Below are 19710 nucleotides of genomic sequence, written 5' to 3' on the forward strand. Positions count from 1 at the left end.
AACAGTGAATGACTACAGCATGAAGGTTTCTGTCAAAAATAAGAGGACTGGCTCAGCTGGAAGAGCACGCAACTCTTGAGTTCGAGCCCCAAGTTGGGTGTAGAGATTACTTAAAAATAAAAAATCTTTGGGGCGCCTGGGTGGCTCACTCGTTAAGCGTCTGCCTTCAGCTCAAGTCATGATCCCAGGGTCCTGGGACTGAGCCCCGCATCAGGTTCCCTGCTCCGCGGGAAGCCTGCTTCTTTCTCCCTCTCCCACTCCCACTGCTGTGTTCCTTCTCTCACTGTCTCTCTCTCTAATAAATAAATCTTTAAAAAAATAATAATAATAATAAAAAATCTTTAAAAAAATGAAATAAAAACAAATACCACAGACCAGGGGAAATCTTTCAATAAACTTTGAAAATAAATTAATATCTGTAATAAAAGGCTCACAAAAGCATCTAAGACCATAAAGACCTAAACAGATAAATGAGCAAAAGAACAAAACTTAGTCATAGGAATAAATGTTTGACTTTCCCTAATAATTTAAATGTTAAAATGGTTATGTGTCAACTCTATTCAAAAAATTTTAAGGTTAAGGGCGCCTGCCTTGGCTCAGGTCATGATCCTGGTGTCTCAGGATCGAATCCTGCATGGGAATCCTGCTCAGCTGGGAGTCTGCTTCTCCCTCGGACCCTGCCCCCTCTCCTGCTCTCTCTCTCACTCAGACAAATAAAATCTTTAAAAAAATAAAAATAAAAAAATTTTAAGGTTAAAACAATCATTATGTATCATTTAGAACTATTAAACTGGAAATATATTTATTTTAAAATATTAAAATCCATTATTAACAAGGTAGGTTGTGAATAAACAAGTACTATAAACTGTTAATGGCACTGCAAATTAGGATACTGGTGTTAGCAAACAGTTTGGTAATACCAATCAAGAGTTAAATATTCATATTTGCTGATCCAGTAATTTCATTTTTTTTTTAAGATGAAAAGTTGTTTTGGTTTTTTTTTAAAGCTTTTATTTATTTGACAGAGAGAGAGAGCAAGCACAAGCAGGGGGAGCTGTAGGCAGGGGAGAAGCAGCTTCCCAGCTGAGCAAGGAACCTGATGGTGGGGCTCAATTCCAGAACCCTGGGATCATGTCCTGAGCCGAAGGCAGCCCCCTAACCGGTGGCTCAGTCGGTTAAGTAGCTGCCTTCGGCTCAGGACATGATCCCAGTGTCCTGGGATCAAGTCCCGTATTGGGCTCCCTGCTCAGCGGGAAGCCTGCTTCTCCCTCTCACTCTGCCGCTCCCCATGGCTTGTGCTCTCTTGCTCGCTCTCTCTCTCTCAAGTAAATAAAGATTTTATTTATTTTTAGAGAGTGAGAGAGAGAGTACATGCGAGATCGAGCAGGGGGGGAGGGGCAAACGGAGAGGGAGAGAGAATCTTAAGCTGACTCTGGCTGAATAAGGGAGTGTGGAGCCCTCTGCTGGTACTGCGCTCAATCTCACAACCCTAAGATCGTTACCTGAGCCTAAATTAGGAGTCGGACACTCACTCAACTGACTGAGCCACTCAGGCACCCCCCAGTAATTTTATTTTAAAAGAAAAAAGTTACACATACAAAGACCTATGTGGCAGCATTATTTGTAATAATTAAACAAATTAAAACCCACACCACAGGAATCTTTAATTCAGTTTATTTCCATAAACACGTACTGTTTAGTAGGGAGAATAAAGAGGTCAACTAAAGAGGGAAAAGTGCCCTGCAGAGACATGGTCAAAGTGCTCTGGGATCACTCAAGGTAAGGGAGAATCATTAATCTTTTACGCCAGTTTTTGATACTGTATTTCCTACCAAAGTGCAAAGAAGAGAGTGAGCACCTGGGTAGAAAGAATCGAGTACACTGGTAAGGAACTAGATGGCATGTGCAGGCTAAAGGTAGGGAAGTGGAGTTCTCTCTAGAAGACTGAATATGTTGAGTTCCACCTGAATCAGCCATCCACAGAGGAAACAAACAAACCAAGCAACTGCACTTAAGTTCTGTCAGACAATCATAAGATTGTTATCTATCCTTAAATGAAATACAGTCAACACTTATCTAAAAAGTACTCCTGGAAATGTGGCTAACAAGTTCACATTTGAAAGAATAAATGTAGAGAATTTTAACAATGGAGTATTTTGGTCACAGATTTGATTCAAGATTAGATTTGAATTGAAATGTTTACCTAACAAAAACACCCAGCAACATCATATACTACAAATAAATTTCTAAATCAGTGCATTGACAGTTCATACCCTGAGAGATTTCCCTGCCACTCACTACACCTGAATAGAAGGATGCACTTGAAACCAGTGCCCCCTGTCTCCTACAGCACTGATGACAATACCACTTTTTCCTTTGCCAGGTATAGTAATATATTTTCTCATATTTATTAAACACTCTACAGTTTACAAAGACCTCTCACACACATTATCTCATCTCACACCCCTAAAGAAATGGTCATTATCCCTATTTTATAGATGAGGAAACTAAAGTTTAAGGAGGTTAGCTGACTTGGATATTCACAGCGACAATGTGATAGAGCTAGAACTAGAACCCAGGTCTTCAGACTCCAAAGACAGGAAATGTATTATATTGAGTAAATGGGTCAGAGCTTTCAGATGGTCAAAACCAACACCTGGCGTTTTAAACATACTAGAGAAGTTAAACTGAAAACCAAGGCTGAATCTGAAAGCTATAGAGTTTCAATCACCTCTTCCCTAAAAAATCAAACAAACACTAAACACACTTCCTCTCCTAAAATCCCCTGGAATGTTTTTGGTGGCAAATCATAAAATCTTAGAATTTGAGAGACCAACTAATCCAGGGCACTCTATTAAGAAATGAGAAAACTGAAGCACAAGGCTTGTGACCTGCTCAGAGATGGCGGCACCAAAGCCTTTTATTATTTTTATTTTTTTAAGATTTTATTTATTTGTTTGACAGAGAGAGACAGCGAGAGAGGGAACACAAGCAGGGGGAGTGGGAGAGGGAGAAGCAGGCTTCCCGCCGAGCAGGGAGCCCGATGTGGGGCTCGATCCCAGGACCCTGAGATCATGACCTGAGTTGAAGGCAGTCGCTTAACCAACTGAGCCACCCAGGCGCCCCGGCACCAAAGCCTTTTATGACAATATAGTGTGTTTTCTTCTAAGGCCCATATCGACAGTATTCAAGAGATGCTGCTTTGCTGAGAATGTAGGAGACAGAATGCGTGGACTAGTGGAAAATTCATGTCTGACCTCAGCTGGCCTTAACTGCTATCTGGTAGCCCTCTCCCTCATCTTTGGTTGGCTCCCTTACCTTTTCCACGACTGCTATTCCAAAACACTCTATCTAGCCTTTTATCATTCCGCAGATAACTTAACCCCTTCCTTCTTAAAGGAAGATAAATAAGAGGTCATTAGACATTAACAAACCTTATAAGGCAGAAATTGTGATCCTGAGCTTTGCAGTCAAAATGTATCTGGATTCCAGATCTCTTCCATTACTTATATGTGAAGTTAATGTCTCTGAGCCATAATTTCTTCAACTGTCAAATGGCAATGCCCACCCACTCCACAGAACTTTTACACATATAAAAGTATCTAGGGTGGGGACGCCTGGGTAGCTCAGTCGGTTAAGCGTCTGCCTTTGGCTCAGGTCATGATCCCAGGGTCCTGGGATGGAGTCCCACATCGGGCTCTCTGCTCAGCGGGAAGCCTGCTTCTCCCACTGCCTGCCGCTCCCCCTGCTTGTGTTCCCTCTCTCGCTGTCTCTCTCTCTCTCTGTGTCAAATAAATAAATAAAATCTTAAAAAAAAAAAAAAGTATCTAGAGTGCCTGGCTGGCTCAGTCTGTGAAGTATGCGATTCTTGATCTTGGGGTCATGAGTTTGAGCCCCAAACTGGGTATAGAGCTTACTTAAAAAAAAAAAAAACCTAGGGCGCCTGGGTGGCTCAGTTGGTTAAGCGACTGCCTTCGGCTCAGGTCATGATCCTGGAGTCCCGGGATCGAGTCCCGCGTCGGGCTCCCTGCTCGGCGGGGAGTCTGCTTCTCCCTCTGACCTTCCTCCTTCTCATGCTCTCTGTCTCTCATTCTCTCTCTCTCAAATAAATAGAATCTTTAAAAAAAAACCTAGATCAGTGTACAGGGTAAGCGGCTGGTGACTACTCCAATTTCAGTTCCCATCTCCATCACTTCCAAACACATCTCCCTCTATCCTTTCTTCATGTTTCCCTTTCAAGGCTCACCTCTCCATGAGCTTTCGATTTTATCTCCTTCCAGGACTTCTTTATCATCTCCCTTTTCTCTTGTGCCGATCTTCAAAATCTGCCTCTCTGCTGGCTCCTTTTCCTTCACCTTCCAACATGTCAAATCTCTCCCATCTTTTAAAATCAAATCAAACAAAAAGGCCCTCAAAATCCAACTCTTCTAACACTTAACTCTAAGTTATCTCTCCTAAACGCTCTAACCTATCCTAAAGACAGCAAGCAATTATCTTTCAAAACAGATCACATTATGTCAAGTACCTGCTCTAAAAACCTTTGATGATTTAACAATTCCCTAATCATAAAGCCTGAACTCCTTAGCAAAGCATTTTGAATCCTTCTCAGCACCTGGCCTCAACCTTTCCTTTCACCAGCCACTGTATTCTTCAACTACTCAACCCCAGGGGTCTAGAGACCCCCTAAGTATTCTATAACCTTCTAAAATTATATGCATGTTTGCGTATGTGCAGTTGTCTGGGTGAAAATCCATTGCTCTTTTCAAATTTCCAAGAGGGGGCATCTGAACTGAAAAATGTTAAAAACCAACTGCAAAACCCTCTTAGCTATAACACACTCCTCACTCTTTCCCAGACACACACCTTACACTTTTGCACATCCATTCCTATGCCAAACTGCTTCCTCTGGCTGATCAGGGGCGGTGGTGGCTGGGGGAGTCAGGATGGAATAACCTTAATAGTAACAGTTCTACTGGGTGAATTTTTATTCATCCTTCAAGAACAAGCTCCAAGGGGCACCTCGGTGGCTCAACTGGTTAAGCAACTGCCTTCGGCTCAGGTCATGTTCCTGGAGTCCCGGGATAGAGTTCCGCATTGGGCTCCCTGCTCAGTGGGGAGTCTGCTTCTCCCTCTGACCCTCCCCCCTCTCATGTGCTCTCTCTCTCTCTCATTCTCTTTCAAATAAATAAATAAAAAATCTTAAAAAAAAAAAAAAAGAACAAGCTCCAAAATCACTTCGTCTGTAATGCCTTCCTTCACAGTCTACCAAAACAGAATCACTCTGTCCCTCTCCTAGATTGTAACACAGCTCTACTGAACACTTACCACAGTAAGAGGTTGGAATGTTGTAAGCTTTTCAAGGCAGAGGCTCAATACCTTAACATCTTTGTACCTCCAGAACATAATCCAGATCCTAGCACACAATGGGCAAAACAAAAATCGGCTGAATAAAAGAACCATTTATGGCACTGCATTTGTGTTCTGGTATTCTCCACAACTGCTCCTGCCCACTTTTGTTACTCATTCAACAAACATTTATAAAATTCCAACCAAATACCTGGACCTATGCAGTAAGCAGTAAGGATACAGACTAGGACACAGTCCTTGCCATTAAAACCTTTAACTGTGACAATACAGAACAAACTTAAGGGGCTTATTTGATGAGTGCATAAAAGGTTATGGTGGCCCATGTGAAGACGTGATTATCAGTCACAGAATGTCTTACAAGGAGACATCACACTCTCTTAGGCCAGAGAATCTACCCGTTCTCTTTGTCTCTTTCTTTATAAACGATCTTCTTCCAATGCTCCTTTTCCTTTTCTAAAGGGTATAATATGACCAAATACCCTACTCCTGGAAATAATTCCAAAATAATTCCACAGATTGAGCAGGAATGATTATCCCCGTGTTAAAGATGAGAAAACTAACCTTCAAAGAGGTCACTGCTCAAGGTTGCACATGAGAGAGGATTTTATTTAGTACTTATTTACTGTCTGACTCCCCCCAACCACCACCACCCCTAATCAGTCGGTAAGCCCCAAGAAGGAAGACTTTTGTTTTCACTGCCTTGTCCTCAGGGTCTGATTCCTGCATTTCAAGGAATCTGATTCCAGTGTCTAGAACACAACAGGCTTTCAATAATTATACGTTGATTGAATGAATGGATGAATTGATTCCAAAATAAAGCAGACCAACAGCAAAACTCACAGTTCCTTCCCATCGTGATGGCTTAATAAGAGATTTAAAACAGGCTTCTACTAGTTAGAAAGACTAGACCAATTGTATTGACTCAATTCCATTGGCATGTTATGCATTTTACCTAAGAAGAATTTAAGTAAAGGAGGTGAAGTAAGTTTCTATTTCTGATGTCACATTCATGGCATGTACTGACATATAGCCAAGATTTAACTGCAGGTTTGAAACTGATTAAAATTAGTTTTTACGAAAAGCATTTTCTTGAGTCTTGACACTGGCTAGAAAAGTATCTCACTTTCAGTTATTTCTTCAATGTTAGTTCCAGCAGCCAAAACTGCTGTATTGATGTTCTCCAACATATTTGTTTAAAAACCTTTAAGCAGAGATTAGTCAAAACTTTTTAGTCATGATTAGACAAAACCACAGCCTGTTACTCACCACTATTCCACTCCCAGGGCTCCATAAAATTGCCACTGGTCTGAAGCACAAGGCAATCACCATCAAACATACCATCAAACAAGGTGATGGGACCAACATTAAATATGATTTATGGTGTAGTATGACACTGTTTATGTTCTAGAAACTCCTGTTCCTTATAAATCACTTTGCTCTGATTAGAAAGTATTTCCATTATTTTTCTCCAATATTTAAATTTCAATAAATCATAAACTGTTGGTGGTGGTGGTGTGATGAGTAACTCAATAGGTATGAAGTAATGAAAAGAGCACTGGCCTGGAGTATAGTTTACTATGTCCTATCTAGGTTAATTGTGTGACCTTGGGCAAGTCACTTAACATTTTAGAGGCTGTGAATTTAACATTTATCAGCTACAAAATGAGAAACACCACCTCACAGAACTGTAGTGAGAAATTACATAATATATATGATGAGCTGTTTTCAAAAAATAACACTAATAGCAATGTCATGTTTGAACAAAAAAGCAGCCAGTCATTAGCAACTACTGTTTTTAGATTATTTTTAAAGCTTCTAGAGCAATTCTGTGGATGCTTCTTCAAAACACAGCCAGGAAAACAACCAATCCCTTACTCACTGCTGGATTAAAAACTGAAGAAAAACTGCATTAAAGACCTCCATCCCTGTACAATATTACCAACACAATTTGGGATTCCCAGGGTATATCACTTCCATTATGAGATACCAACATAATAAAGTACATACAATAGGCTTTATTTTATTCGACAACTTGACTAGGGAGGGAATTTAACCTATATAACGTTAATAACCTGCCCTGATTCATGTAAAGGGGTCCTGGTTGTCCTCATTTCAGGCACTTGAAATACTAATTATTTTTCAAAAGGAGTGTCCACACTGGCGTTCAGAAAGCTTTGCTTTATGCTGAATCTAGCAATGCAGTCGTCCAATGTAACATACATTAAGTTACCACTATCTAACAAAATTTTGTTAAATCCACACACTTCACCGGTTTCAATAAGGATCTACTACTATCTCTCCTCCTTCAAACTGGCTTCATTCCCATTACTTGGTGAACTAGTCTCTTTGTTGCTTTCTAGAAGCAACTAGGTTTCTGGTTTCCCTATAAGGCGGATCCTTCTGTTAATGGACATTTTCTTCCAACTTTTTGTTTCGAGCAGAAGAAATAAAAGGACTGGCGGGTCCGAGGGGCAAGGAACTGGGTGGCTGGACGAAGTCCTGCAGCTTTCCTCTGTATGCAATGAATGAAAAGACTGCTCCGTGCCCTATAAATCACCTTCTCTCCTCCGAGATTCAAGAAGTGTGTGAACCTCAACCGCACTGGTTCTTTGGTTCCCTGATCACAGCTGCAACCTATACAGACACGGCAGCAAATTCGGTCCCTTCCCAGTTACCCGGGGAGGGAGCTCAATTCTTTTCCACAGGCCCATCCCCCTACCAAGAAAAACGCCTGGAGACTCGTGCCCCGAAGCCGCGCGGGGCTGACGTTTCGGTTAGACAATAACCTCAAGGGTTTTCAACAGAAACTCCGTCTGCCACTGCCTGGCTCCGAGCCTCCGCTCGGCCCAGCCGGGATGCCGAGGTTCGATGGAGGACGCAGGGGGGTTGAAAAATGGACTTTGACCTGATCCGGTTACCGTAACCGGATCCCCAGAGACCCGTCCCCATCAGGGACGGCCCGGCGGGCTCCCCGGAGGAGGCGACTTCACGCACGGGCACAAAGGGGCAGCCCAGACAAAAGGGCCCCGCCAAGTCGAGGGGGGCGGAGAGGGCCAGCCAGCGCGGGACGCACTACAGGCGGAGAAACCACGGCGGGACCGTTGTGGGAGGGCGGAGAAGGAGGCGGCGGCCACGGCCCAACCCGCCCCGCCCTGGCCCGACCCCACCGCAGCTCCGGCCGTTACCCCAGCCCGGACCGCGACCTCCTCGCGGAGCCAAGAACGCAGCCGGAGCCTAAGAGGCGCTCGCAGCCAGACCCCCCGCACTTCCCGCTCACTTTCCCTTGTTCCTCGAGCTCACCCGGGTGGCCGCCGCCGCCGCCTCAGACTCCACAGTAGTTTCCCCCGGAAATCCTACCTGGCCCGCTGGCCGCCTGGCTGCAGCCAGAGCCTTCGGCCCCGGGAGGGGGAGCGGGCCGGACAGTGAGGGTAGGAAGTGCCGCCGCGGGGGCTCACGGGACTTGTAGTCTTCAGCAAGGGCCAGCTGCGTCGCGGGCCGGACAAAATGGCGGGACCCCCTATAGTCCTCCGCTCTCCCGGCTGTCAGCTAGCTCTACACGGCCTCTTTGGGCATGCGCCACCCGCTGCCGGCGCCCTGCGGGTAGGACTTGGGCACCTTTCCCGATACCGAGAGGGCAAAGGTCTTTGGACTTGGGAGGATAGAACTGAGTACTCGGCGGCAGGCAGTGCCTAAGGAAGGAGCTGATGCAAGCGTGTTTTAGATAACTGTGTCCAGTCCCTGTCTGGTCAAATTTCATTTATAATTTCTGCAAAAGAAGAAAACTATTGAGGGCCAGTTTGAAGTACAAAAACTTAGAAGTCAGTTATCCTCAATTTGTGCATAAGGAAGAAACCCAGGAATCATTCTTGACACCTCCTTCAGTCATTCTACATTACATGTATCTCAAGTTCCATTTTCTCCACTACCGTTAGAGGAAGCCACCGTCAGTCGTCTCTTCAAGTCTCACTAGTTTCAGGTCTCAGGGCTGTCTTCCTCCAAACACCTTCCTTGCTGCACCAGAGGATCTTGCTAAATGCCAACCCCATTGTGTCACAGCCCAAATTAGACCTAAGTGTATAACCTAAAGCTGCAAAACTTCTAGAGGAAAACAGGAAAAAAAATCTATGTGACCTGCAAACACATAATCCATAAAAGAAAAAAAAGATAAATTTTAAGTCATCAAAATTAAAAATTTTGCTCTTAAAGACACTGTTATAAAAATGAAAAGCCCCCCATCAGGCTCCTTGCTCAGTGGGGAGCCTGCTTCTCCCTCTGCCTGCCGCTCCCCGCTTGTGCTAGCTCTAACAAATAAAATCTTAAAAAAAAAAAAAAAATGAAAAGGCAAGTCACACACTGGAATGAAATCGCAACAAAACCTACATGCAACAAAGGACTAATATCTAGAATGATTTCAACCCATTAAGACAAAGAAGCCAGTCTAAAAAATGATTTGAACAGACACTTTACCAAAGAAGATAAACATATGGCAAATAAACACATGAAAGATGTTAGGGAAATGCAAATTAAAACCACAATGAGATAATCTACACACCATGACTTGTAATACCAAGTGATCAAGTGTTAACAGGAATGTAGAACAAGAATTCTCATTCACTGTTGGTGGCATTGTAAAACGATACAACCACTTTGGAAAACAGTATTGTAGTTTCTTTAAAAATTAGATATACACCTACCATATGGTCCAACCATTACACTGTAGGTATTTACCCAAGAAAAACTCAAAGCATACATCTACATAAAGACTTGAACATGAATGTTCATAGCGGCTTTATTTGTAATAGCTAAATACTGGAAACAACTCAAATGTCCTTCAAAAGGTGAATGGATATTTATACAATGGAATATTCATCAATAATAAAAAGGAACTATTGATACACACAACAACATGATGAATCTTAATAATTATGCTGAGTGAAAGAAGCCGGACATAAAGGAGTATATTCTGTATGACTCCATTTGTATAAAATCCTAGGAAAAGCAAATTGTAGTGACAGAAAGCAGATCAGCAGTTGCCTGGGGACCCAAGAAGGCAGAGGTATGGCAGGCAGAGATTATAAAGGGCATAAGAAAACTTTTTTGGGGGAGCCTGGGTGGCTCATTCGTGAAGCGTCTGCCTTCGGCTCAGGTCATGATCCCAGGGTCCTGTGATCGAGCCCCACATTGGGCTCCCTGCTCCGCAGGAAGCCTGCTTCTCTCTCTCCCACTCCCCTTGCTTGTGTTCCCTCTCTCGCTGCATCTCTGTCAAATAAATAAATAAAATCTTAAAAAAAAAAGATTAAAAAAGAAAACTTTTTGGGGGTGAAGGGTATATTAATTATCTTGATCATGGTTATGGTTTCAAGACTGTATGATGAGTTTTAAATATATCAAAACTCATCAAACTGCACACTTTAAATATGTGCAATTTATTGCTCATCAATTATACTTCACTAAACCTGAAAAATAGTATAGTCAAAAAACTCTTTTAAAGAAAGAAAGAAAATCAGTGGCTTCCCAGTACCCTTAGGAAAAAAACAAATTATTGCCATTGAAGCTCTAATTGTGGAATTTCAATACCATCCATGGGGAAGGGGGTGGATACGGATGGCAATTATGAAATTCCAGGTAACTAATGATGGTGGTAACAGTAGTTGTAATAGCAGTAATAATAAGACTCCTACTTTTTCTTGAGCATCTAGCTATTTTACATATGCCTTAATTAGGGTTCCCCCCAGAAAGCAGAACCAGAGACAAGTATTAGTTGCAGGTAATTTATTTGGAAGGTGGTCCCAGGAATTTAATGTGAGAGCCTGGAGTAAAACAGGAAAGAATGAGCCAACACAAGGGTGCATTACCAAGTGAGCACTGCTGTGGGCACCTTGGGGTAGAACCTACAAAAACCATCTGAGGATTGTCTAGAATGCCTCTCAGCATGGTCACCCAAGGACTGCTCTGAGAAGCATTTATCCATTGGCTTCCATCCCCCATTAATTAGGATTACCCCAGGGGGACATCAACTCCTCTTGCATTCTGAACAGGGTTCTACCAGTGTCCTGTATCCTGGTTTCAGAAAAGTTCCAGGACAGAATGCAGAAAAATGCAAGAAGAATTGAAGGCCTCACTAAACTGTTTTCTGCAGCTTCAGCTAGAATCTAAAGGAAGTCTAAGAGGATGTGGTAAGGCAACAGAGGTGCCAGACCATCCCTTGCAATGCTCAGATTTGTCCATGTTCTATATTAGATCCAATTTATCACCCTGTCTTCAAGGTAATGGCTGGCAAAAAGACTCAGTAGTACTCATAACTCTTTGCAAAATGTTATGTTGCCCATATGCCTTTTGTGTCCTATAATACACTATACTCAACCATATAGATGATTCTCATAGATGATATTAAATGAAAGAAGCCAGACCAAAGGAGTATATACTGTATGATTTCACATATATAAAATAAAAAATAGGCAAAAATATTCTGTTGAAAGTCAGGATAGCAGCTACCCTTCAGGGAGGAAGAGCAGTGTCTGGAAGAAGGTGAGAGGAGGTTTCTGGATGCTGGTAAGATGGTTTTTTGATCTGGACCTGGGTGCTTGGTCCATGGGTTTCTTCAATTTGTAAAAATTCATTAATTGGGCTATATATACTTTTCTGCATGTATATTATACTCCCAACATAATTTTTTAAATGGGAAGTGGCCTGGGCCAAATCTTTGTCGTCTGAGAAACCAACTAACAGTAAACACTAGGGGCACCTGGGCGGTTCAGTCAGTTCAGTGTCTGGGTCTTGATCTCTGGGTGGTGAGTTCGGGCCCCGTGCTGGGTTCCATGTTGGGTGAGGAGCCTACTTAAAAAAAAAAAAAAAGGAAAAGAAAGTAAACACTATTGCTAACCATTAATATTTCTGGATTTGGGGCTCATGGGCACTACTGGTGCATAACGTTAAGAGCATGGGCTCTGGCAATAAAAAAATGTTCTGCCACTCCCAATCTGTGTGCCACTGCCCAAGTTATTTAAACTGGTTAAGATTCAGTTCCCTCATTGTACAACGATAAACACAATAGTACCTATTATACAGGTTGGTGTGATAATTAAATAAAGTAACATACATAAAGTGGCCAGCACTGTACCTGATATACATTAAGTACCCAGTAAACAATAACTGTTATAAGTAATATTAGTTTTTCTCTTTCTATTTTTATTAGGTCTCCAAGGTTTCAACAATGAACATGGACACAGGCTGCAGGTGCAAGGATGTTCATTGTAGTACTGTTTGAAATCTCAAACAAACAAAAAACTAGAGACAAGCTAAATATGCATCTACTGGAGAATGGGCAAATCAACTGTGATGTATTCTTAATTTGGAATAGCACAAAGCAGTTACAGTGAATCAGTTAAAGCTACAGGGATTGATGTGGATAAAAGAAAATGTTGAGGGGGGCACTTGGGTGGCTCAATTGGTTAAGCGTCTGCCTTCGGCTCAGGTCATAATCCTGGGGCCTTGGGGTTGAACCCCGCATCGGGCTCTCTGCTCAGCTGGGAACCTGCTTCTCCCTCTCCCTCTGCCTGCCTCTCCCCCTGCTTGTGCTCTCTCCCTCTCTCTCTGTCAAATAAATAAAATCTTAAAAAAAAAAAAGAAAAGAAAAGAAAATGTTGAGGGAAAATAACCAAGTTGTAGGTTATACACAGCCCAATACCATGTATATAAAATTTAAAAACATGCCAAACAACACTATATACTATTTAAGGATTTATCTATACGTAATAAAAATATAAAATCATGTATGGAAATAAAATATTCAGGCAAGTGATTACTTCTTGAGGAGGGAGGAAAGAAATGGGTGAAAGAAGGGATATATTGGGGCTTAAAGCATCCCTGATATTTTATTTCTTGAAAAAGGTTTTAAGAAAAAAAGGCAAAACATTAAGATTTGACAAAGTGGGTGAGGGCACTTGGGTGTTTGTTATATAAACCTCTCTATTTTTCTATATGCTTGAAATAGTTCTCTATTTAAGAAAAACATGGAGCAGAGCAGTATGCAAAATATTCTACCCCCCTTTTTTTTTTGTAAGGAAAAACAATAACTTATTATTTCAACAACTGCTGTTATGCCATCCTGAAATCAATGGCTTTGGTGGGGAAGGAGGAAGAGAAGTATTGGTTGTTTTTTTGTTTGTTTGCTTATTTGTTTTAAGTAAGCTCTACCCCCAGCATGGGGCCTGAGATCAAGAGTTGCATGCTCCACCAACTGAGCCAGCCAGGCACCCCTGTGTTTTGTTTTGTTTTTTTTTCTTCACATTAGTAAATTTCATTCTTTTTGGTGTTCAGTTCTGAGTCAAATGCATATACCTGTGTAACCACCACCATAATCTAGATAAGAACTGTCATCACCCCTGATCTGTTTCCTGTTCTTATAATTTAGCCTTTTTCATAAAGTCATATAAGTGGAATAAAACAATATGTAGCTTTTTGAGTCTGGTTGCTTTCAATCAGATAATGCATATGGGGTTGATTTGTGTTGTTTCATGTATGAGTAATTTGTTCCCTTCTATTGCTGAATAGTATCCCATTGTATTGACATACCATAGTTTGTGTCTGCATTTACCAGTTTTAGGACATTGAAATTGTTTTCCAGTTTTTGTCAATTGTAAATAAAACTACAAACATTCATGTACAGATTTTGTGTAAACATAAGTTTTTATTTCTATTGGGTAAATAGCTAGGATTGGGCTTGCTGAGTTGTAAGTGTAAATCCAACATTACTAAAAACCAAAAACCAAAAAAAAAACCAACAAACCCAAACTCTTTTCCAAAATGTCTGCACCATTTTGCATTTCCACCAGCAAGAATGAATTCCAGTTGCTCTGTGTGCTTATCGGTATTTGGTATTGTCAGTTTTTAAAGAATTGTTTTTAGCTATTCCAAATGTTTGTAGTGGTATCTCAGTGAAATCTGCATTTCTCTAATTAAACTGATGATATTCAGCCTCTTTTTATATGCTGATTTGCCATCTGTATATATTCCTTTTTTGGGGGGGTCAGGTGGGGAGTGGAGGGTTGTGGGGCCAGGGGTCAGACCAAAGAGAGAGGGATAAGCAGACTCTGTGCTGAGCATAGAGCCTGATAGGGGGCTCAATCCCATGACCTGAGCTGACATCAATAGTTGGACGCTTAACTGACTGAGCCACCCAGGTACCCCTATCTCTATATATTCTTTAGTGAAGTATCTATACTAGCCTTGTGCCAATTTTTTTACTGGGTTGTTGAATTGTGAGAGTTCTTTATATATTCTAGGCACTAAACCTTTATCAGATATGTGATTTGCCAGTGTTCTTCCAGTCAGTGGTTTGTCTTTTCATTCTCTTAACAGTATCTCTCACAGAGCAGAATTTTAAAATTTTGATTGTCTAATTCATCCATTTTTTTTTCTTCTTGTGAATTATATCATACCTAAGAAATCTTTGCCTAGCCCAAGATCACAGAAGTTTCCCCCTAAATTTTCTTCTGGAAAAGTTAGCTTCCAGGGGCACCTGGGTGGCTCAGTCAGTTAAGCATGTGCCTTCGGCTTAGGTCATGGTCCCAGGGTCCTAGGATCAAGCCCCACATTGAGCCCCACATTGGGCTCCCTGCTCAGCAGGAAGCCTGCTTCTCCTTCTCCCCCTGCCTACTGCTTCCCCTGCTTGTGCTCTTTCTCTCTGTCAAATAAATAAATAAATCTTAAAAAAAAAGTTAATAGTTTTAGGTTATCATTTATTTTAAAGGATATGTATAAATAAATACTTTTATATCCATAGTCTATACCTGGAAGAATACACAAGCTTTCCTCTGTGGTGGGAAAATAGTGCAATTGAATAGTATGTGATAGAGAAACTAATTTCACACTGTATACCCTTTCAGGCTATTGAATTTTTCCTTAAATGTAGACTCTACCGTAAAAAAAAGATAATTTTTTTTTAAAGCTAAGATCTTGGGGCACCTGGCTGGCTCAGTTGGTTGAGCATCCAGCTCTTGATTTCAGCTCTGGTCCTGATCTCAGGGTCGTGGCATCTAGCCCTGTGCTGGGCTCCACACTCAGAGGGAGTCTGCTTGAGATTCTCTCTCCCTCTCCCTCAGCCCCTCCCCCATCCACACACTCTCTCAAATAAATAAATCTTTTTTTTATTTAAAGATTTTATTTATTTATTTGAGACAGAGAGAATGAGAGACAGAGAGCATGAGAGGGAGGAGGGTCAGAGGGAGAAGCAGACTCCCTGCCGAGCAGGGAGCCCGATGTGGGACTCGATCCCGGGACTCCAGGATCATGACCTGAGCCGAAGGCAGTCGCTTAACCAACTGAGCCACCCAGGCGCCCCAATAAATCAATCTTAAAAAAAAAAAACACCCCTAAGATCCGGGCGGCTGGGTGGCTCAGTCGGTTAAGCATTTACCTTCAGCTCAGGTCATGATCCCTGAGTCCTGGGATGGAGCACCGTTCGGGCTCCCCGCTCAGCGGGGAGCCTGCTTCTCCCTCTCCCTTTGCCCCTCCACTCATGCTCTCCCCCCATCAAATAAATAAATTAAAAAAAAACAACCCTAAGATCTCAAAAAGTGTTGGGGAATCACTGAAACATGGTTCTACCTATCACAGTTTAAAATCACGGTGATGGTGGTTGGACTGGATGACATCACCACAGTTTCAACTTGTGAGAGCTCTCTCTTTCACAGATGTGAACGGCTCTTACAGACCTGGCCGTTTTGACGGGGCTGAGAACCAAGTCCAGTTAACTAGGAAAAATGAATTGGACCAATCAGAGAACAATATTCAAATGAGTAACTCTGCCTGTCTAAAGCTTCCTCGCTGTAGCTTTGAACCTCGCAGTTTAGAGACTGTTAATGTTGCTGCCACCTGCAGGCCACATCTCTCAACAGCTGGTTCCTGGAAATAACCTAGGAGGATTCCTCTCTCAATTGAGTTCTCTGTGGGGCTCTGGATTGGAGAAAGAGTGATATAAATTTCTCCCTCTCCCCTAAAGCCCACTACTCTGCCACAAACCCAAACTGGTGATAGACTATAGTTCCTAAGAGTGGGGACTGTGGTAAGACTGGCTTTACGTTGGGTCAATCAAATACCTCTCTATACCTCAGTTTTCTCATTATAAAATGGTGATGATAATAGATAGCTCTTCTGTATAGATGTTGTGAAAATTGAATCAGATCATGTAAACCACTTAGCACAATGGCTGGCACAGAGTGAGCACAAAACAAATATCAATAGTTGTTGTTAGGCAGAGCTTCAGAAGCTTCTCCCATTCTAAACTGACAAATAGTACCTTGACACACAATAGCACAGTGGAAAGACCTTTAGCATCTGGCTCTACCACTTCTGGCCTGTGACCTTGGGTAAGTGTTCTCACCTCTCTGAACCTTACTTAACCTCACAGGTGGTTTTGGGTATTACATGAAATCATCTATATGAAGCACCAATCACAGTGCCTGGCATAGAGCGGACCATTAAATGGAGTGACAATGCAGTGATGATTAACACAGGAATAGTTACCAAGTATAGGCAAAGGTTGAACAGCTCAGGTTGCAAATAGGCAGGCCACAGGCAGTCACTAACCGACAGATATTTTGGTTTGGCCCTCAGTGTTTTATAATTTTTAAATTACTTTCTAGCATTAAAAACCGAAATCCCACATTTAAGGCCTGATTCTTAACTTTTCTTAAAATGTGAAGGTTTGACAATATATTATACCAGATCTACAAGGAAGAGGGCATATAACAGGGAAACCTAATTTCTTCCAAAGGAGCCAAATAATGTTCCCTGAAGAAGTGATATTAAAAGCTGGGACATTAAGATTAAATAGAGGTTAGCCTGATAAAGAGAGAGGGGACAATGCTCCAAGCAGAGGGATTGCCATGTCCAAAGGTGTTGAATCAGGGACATTAGTGCCTCCAGGAAACGTCAGGAAAGCCCACTGGCTGGAGCACAGTAAGCAAGGGGAAGGTGGGAAGAAGTTAACATTCTAGTTGGCACCTTAAGGATTTGGACTTTATTGTGAGGACTAGTGTAGTTTAAGGCTGCAAGCTGGGAGGTAGCCAATTGAGGGCTAGATAGTCAGAATGGAGAAGGGTCAGGGGTCAACAATTAGCAGCTGAGAAAACAGAAGAGTACTAGGGCAGTATAGGATCTATATCTAGAAACACTGGACATACACAGGACAGCCTATCAGGTGTGGTCTGACAAAGGGCAGACTTTATAAGAATCAAGTTCCAGGGGGAATATCTTATGTTCATTTTAAGAGTGGAAAATGGGAAGTATAAAGATTTGGCGAGGGCACCTGGGTGGCTCAGATGGTTAGGCGTCTGCCTTTGGCTCAGGTCATGATCCCAGGGTCCTGGGATCGAGTCCCGCATCGGGCTCCCTGCTGGGTGGGGAGCCTGCTTCTCCCTCTGCCCCTGCCTCTCTCTCTCTCTCTCTGACTCTCATGAATAAATAAAAACATTAAAAAAATTATTTAAAAAGATTTGGCGAAGGACATATAACAAACAAGATACAGAGCTAGATTCACAATACCTATCTCTAATTTGTTGCTCCTCTCACTACACTAGTTTTCTCAAGGTGAACTCAGCACCAATACTATGTTGCTAATAATAATATATCCAATTTATTGAGAGCTTGCTGAATGTGAGGCTCTATGTATGTGTGCATTATTATCTCATTAGTCACTCAGTTAACAAATATAGTCCACCCAAAATATTATACACCAAGGGACTGTTAGGCACTGGGCACACAGGAATGAATGAGACAGACACCAACCCTATCCTATGGGAGTTCACAATCCAGAAAGGAAATCAGTTGAGGAAGTCATTATAAAGGGTAATTGGCAGGTACTTTAGGGAGAGTATAGGTGGCAGGGAAGGTTTTCTGGAAGAAGTGACAGTCAAGCTGAAAAAGCAGGAGTAAAACATAAGGAAAGAAAAAGAGAAGGCATTATCTGGAAAACACTATTCTCACCATAACCTGATGAGATAGGAGCTATGGTTATCCTCTTTTCACAGATGAGAAAACCGATGTTCTTAGAGATGAAGTAACTGATCCACTAGACAGTGCTAGAGCGAGGATGTAAGCCTGGACCTACCTAGACCAAAGCTCATTCTAGTACCTGTTAAGCTAGATATTTCTATTAGCTTGTCCTTTCCTTCTAATGGTCATGAGTGGAATGGCCTATTAACTGAGATGCCTGCAATGCAAGAAGTGGAAATCATGACTTACAAACCATTCAAGCATGTCGGTGTCAGGGTTGGCTGTCAATTTTGGATTGGCAGCTATTTAGTGACACAGCTCTGCACTAATGCCTGAATGGATGTTTAGCTCAACGGGATATGATTCAACAGCTAGTACTGAGCGCCTGCTATGTGCCAGGAAATGGGCCAAGCACTGTCAGAATTACAGAGCTGATGAGACAAATTCCTAAGTACTAGGCTAAAGATGGTGTTTATCGCTAACAAATTAAAAAATTAAATAACAAAGCTGTAATCCTGGCAGTTAGAAACTGTAGGTAATTTGTAATAGCTACCTGATTTTGAGCATCAACCATGTGCCAAGCACTGTAGGAGATACCTAAATGAAAATAAAAATGATCATGATCATAACCATAACTAAAAACTAGAAGCACACACTGTGTTGAGCAGTTTACATGTATTATCCGATTCTTTTAACCCACGTTCATTCTACAATGTTAGTATCATAGTATTAGTGACACTCATTATCATTATGACAGTTAATATTGCCCATTTTACAGATGAGGAAGCAGATGCAGAGATTTTTGTCTGAGATCCCAGAGCAAAGAGGTAGAAGAGCTAGAATTCGAACCCAGGTCTGCCTGACTCTAAAATTTGGGCTCTGGGGGGGTGGGTGGGGTGCCTGGGTGGCTCAGTCGGTTAAGCATCTGACTCTTGATCTCAGCTCAGGTCTTGATGTCAGGGTCTTGATCTCAGGGTCTTGAGTTCAAGCCCACACTGGGCATGGAGCTTATTTACAAAAAATTTAAAAATAAAATAAAACAAAATAAAAATAAATAAAGTAAAATTTGGGCTCTAGACCATTGCACCACACTATCTCTGCAAGGAGAATCAGCTTATAAAAACCCAGGGGAATTTGGCATGATCTGCATGGCCAAGTATACATCCAGGTAGAGGAAATAAATATCAGTGCTTTTAAAACCCTCCAGGGAAGTAGAGAAACAGGAAAAAACAACAAACAAAAAGCAATGTGTCTAGTAATTAGACACTAGTTAATTCCTGAAACAGAGAACTTACCCAAAATATTCATAAACTATTCTTTTCTGTCATTTAATTCTACTTAAAGTTG

General features: G+C 41.9%; 1 protein-coding gene across 11 annotated transcripts in view; it reads right to left on the bottom strand.

The window, feature by feature from the left end:
* MED18 (mediator complex subunit 18) overlaps positions 1-19710 on the bottom strand; it is a 139615-nt gene that overhangs the window by 94644 nt on the left and 25261 nt on the right. For 2 of the 11 annotated variants that reach the window (XM_054513035.2, XM_045898304.3), the window contains exon 1: positions 8725-8839. The exons of 4 other annotated variants lie outside the window; for them this stretch is intronic. The gene's annotated coding sequence lies outside the window, so the exon portion shown is untranslated. Of the gene's footprint in view, positions 1-4246; positions 4267-8667; positions 8845-19710 lie in introns of those variants that run through there. 5 more of the 11 variants (XM_054513034.2, XM_045898305.3, XM_045898308.3 and 2 more) reach the window with 4 other exon arrangements.

Source organism: Mirounga angustirostris, unplaced genomic scaffold (assembly GCF_029215605.1).
Source record: "Mirounga angustirostris isolate CCGP_5_RB_7025 unplaced genomic scaffold, mMirAng1.0.hap1 SCAF_4, whole genome shotgun sequence".
NCBI classification, from domain to species: domain Eukaryota; kingdom Metazoa; phylum Chordata; class Mammalia; order Carnivora; family Phocidae; genus Mirounga; species Mirounga angustirostris.